Here is a 3,684-nt window from a genome sequence, read left to right as displayed (position 1 = left end):
CCTAGTCCATATTGAACACACATTGTATTAAGACGCTACAGACACTAGCCTACTCCAAGCTAACTTCGGAATGGACTGTAGTTGAACCCCAATCAGTCTCCCACTGATCCAAGGTACAGTTGTACTCCCTACTCCTCTGATCCCAGTAGGATACTGCGCACTTGATTCCCTTAGCTGATCTCACCCATAATTAAGAGTTGTTACGACCAAAATCGCAGGCTTTGACAAATAAACAAATCTGTCTCACACAGAAAAGTCTATCAAAGGATCAATCTGTCTCCCACAGATAAACCCTAAAGGTTTTGTTCCGTCTTTTGATAATAATCAAGGTGAACAGGAACCAATTGATAATCCGGTCTTATATTCCCGAAGAATATCCTAGAGTAATCAATCACCTCACCACAATCTTAATCGTATGGTAGCGAAACAATATGTTGCGGAATCACAAACAATTAGACGAAGATGTTTGTGATTACTTTTATATCTTGCCTATCGGAGATATCAATCTCAAGCCAATCAATCTGATTGTACTCGTACGATAGAAGATGCAAGATCAGATCACACAACTACGATAAAAGTAGTATCAGTCTGGCTTCACAATCCCAATGAAGTCTTTAAGTCGTTAACCTGGTTTTAGAAGAAGAAAACCAAAGGTTAAAGGAGAAACGACTCTAGCACGCAAACTAATATCACACGTAAGGTGTGGGGATTAGTTTTGCACAAGGCTAGATGTCTCCTTTATATAGTCTTTCAAATCAGGGTTTTGCCTTGGTAACAAAGCAATCAATATCCACCGTTAGATGAAAACCTGATTTAGATTCAAGCTAATATTTCTCAACCGTTAGATCGAAAACTTAGCTTGTTACACACACTTGACATGTACGCTTCTAGGTTTGTGTAACCGTACCGAAACGTGTATATTGTTGGTTCAACAATAGTTAACCAAAGGTTAGCCATATGAGCATTTCATATCAACCATGTTCTTCTTCACCATAACTAGTTCAAATGACTTCAAGATGAACTAGTTAGAGAGTTGTTAAATTGCAAGGAAATCTTATGTAACTACACAAGACACAATTGAAGCAAAGATGATTTGATTCACTTGAATCGGTTCATGAACTTTATAGCCACGGTTTACATACTGTATTCCTTAGTCTTTATAAGTTTAAGTTCAGAAATCTTCTTCAGATATATAACCTTCTTAAGTTCGCACACTAGGTTCGCGGACTTAAGCAACCGGGCAGAGTTTACAAACTCTAGCAGAAAATCTCGGCAAAGACCTTCCGCCGGTTCGCGGACTGGGTTCGCGGACTGGCACTCACGCAACTAGTTTGTCAACTCCAGCAGAATTTCTCGGGATGAGAATTTCGGCAGCTCGCGGACTGAGTTCGCGGACTTGGCAACAAGCCATTCTTCCGGTTTCTCTTGATCAACAAAGTTCGCAAACTTTGGTTCAAGGGATAAGACTTATGCACATATGTGTTTCCACAACAATACTTATGTCCATCATTGGTTATGTAATCTAAACTCTCATTTCAATCATTGAAACATTCTTAGAGGACGTTATATAGTTGTTACACCATTTCTCGTCAAAGCAATTTTCAAGATGATTGAAACATACTAGGTAAAGATAAACTTGATCGAAGCGAAAAGCTTACTAACACATATTTCGAGATATAGATAGGCGAGGTATACTCGGCTCGAAATACCAAATGTGTATAATAAAGTCTATATATATAACATACGACTTTTTGTCTCAAGAAGTAGGAGATAGAGTAGATAGACTTTTGAGTGATAGATAAGTTCAAGTCTTCACATACCTTTTTTTCGAGAAGTTCCACCGGTTCCTTTAGTAGTTCTTCTACTTATATGATGAATCGCCATGAAGTCCTTGAGCTCAACTACACTTTATATCCTAGTCCGAGACTTAGCTATAATAGACTAGAAATCAAGACTTATAGTTTTGATCACTAACATTGACAAACATGCTTGAGATAGCAACGCATGCGAGTTCGACCGAGCAATGCTCTAACAATTTCCCCCTTTGTCAATTTTAATGACAAAACTATCAAAATATGGAATACAAAAAAGATAAGAAACTTTAGTAGCTCCTGTTCCGCATGTGTAATCTTCAACATTCCTTGAAATCTTCGTCACTTCCAAGTAATCCAATGATACCAAAGGTTGTAAGTTTAGCATCACCGTTGTTGAAGATCCGTAGCTATAAAAATGAGAAAGCATCGGTCTCGATAATTGTTGTACAGTGTCGTAGTACTATTACACAGTGTCAAAGTCCAATTGCATCACAACTTCAACAATAATACTATGGTGATATGTATCACTCCCCCTTAGTCAATACTCCATCTCACATGGAAACCACTCCCCCTTACACAATGATCCGAAAACCATATGTATTTGTAGTGTGAGCTACATATTAATTCTCCCCATTTTTGTTAATAAAATTGGCAAAGGTATAAGAATGGGATCATAATGAAATTTTCGAAGAGACATTTCATGACTAAAATAAAGATGCATACCAACTAATTTAGATGCAATCATAAATCCGAAGCTAAATGCATTCATCAAGAAGTTTAAAGATACAAGATAACCCCTCTAAAATTCCACAGCCGCACACCTCTCAAGATATGACCATTAAGCAAAAGTTCAAAAGAACTCTCCCCCATTTGATGTCATTCCCGAAAGAACAACAAGAGCGACCTTAATTTCGAAAGAAAAGAAGTATTTTTATTGGACACCAAAAACCATAAGAATGATTTCCTATATCCAAAAAACTCAATCAAATTAATCACAAGTAAACCCATGATTAATTTAATTGGAATACACAATCAAATTAAACACAAAAAAAAAAGATCAATTCAATTGATTGTGCTCAACATAAGAGAACTTATGGAGACACGAGAATACTCAACTAGATTAATTACAAGAGAACCCATAATTAATCTAATTGGAATACACAACCAAACTAATTACAAAAGTAATCAATTTAATTGTCGTTTGTTTTGCTCGACATAAGTAAGCTTACGGAGCAATAACTAAATAATCAAACAAGATGATTAATTTAGTTCATAATTCTCAACATAAAGTACCTTACGGAACAACCAACAAAGCCAAAAATAATCAACTTTGTTGTATCGTTCTCAGCATAAGACACATTATGGAGCCTCACAGTAATATATAAAATATGGATCAGGGATGATCAATACTGCGGAATACACAAGGATTCATTCTATCTCCAATCATTATTTGCATAACGATAATAATAGACATAATCATTGAAAACAAAAGATTTTTACCTATATTCCATCAAATAATTGACAATATAGGTTTAACTTTTGTATATGTCAAAAGTCCATTCATTCTTTTACCAGTACGTGAATACCGAACACGAACGACTTTACTTTTGACAAAGTATGGGACAAACATAGTTCACGGACGTAAACACCAATATCCCATAACAAGTTGCAATATATCAAATCATAAATATTAATACTGCAAGACATCATCCTCCAAAAAAAATTTATAATTTAGAACCAATAAACCTAAAAAAGAACAAGAAGATGAAAAATAATAGCTATGTGTAGTCACAATCATTGCTATTCAAAGCACTAGTTATTCTTCCAACTAAGCCAAAAAGAAGACATACTAGGAACCAAAACAAGAAAC

Source organism: Papaver somniferum, chromosome 9 (genome assembly GCF_003573695.1).
Source record: "Papaver somniferum cultivar HN1 chromosome 9, ASM357369v1, whole genome shotgun sequence".
In the NCBI taxonomy this organism is placed as follows: Eukaryota; Viridiplantae; Streptophyta; class Magnoliopsida; order Ranunculales; family Papaveraceae; genus Papaver; species Papaver somniferum.
Note: the sequence above shows the minus strand (reverse complement) of the source record.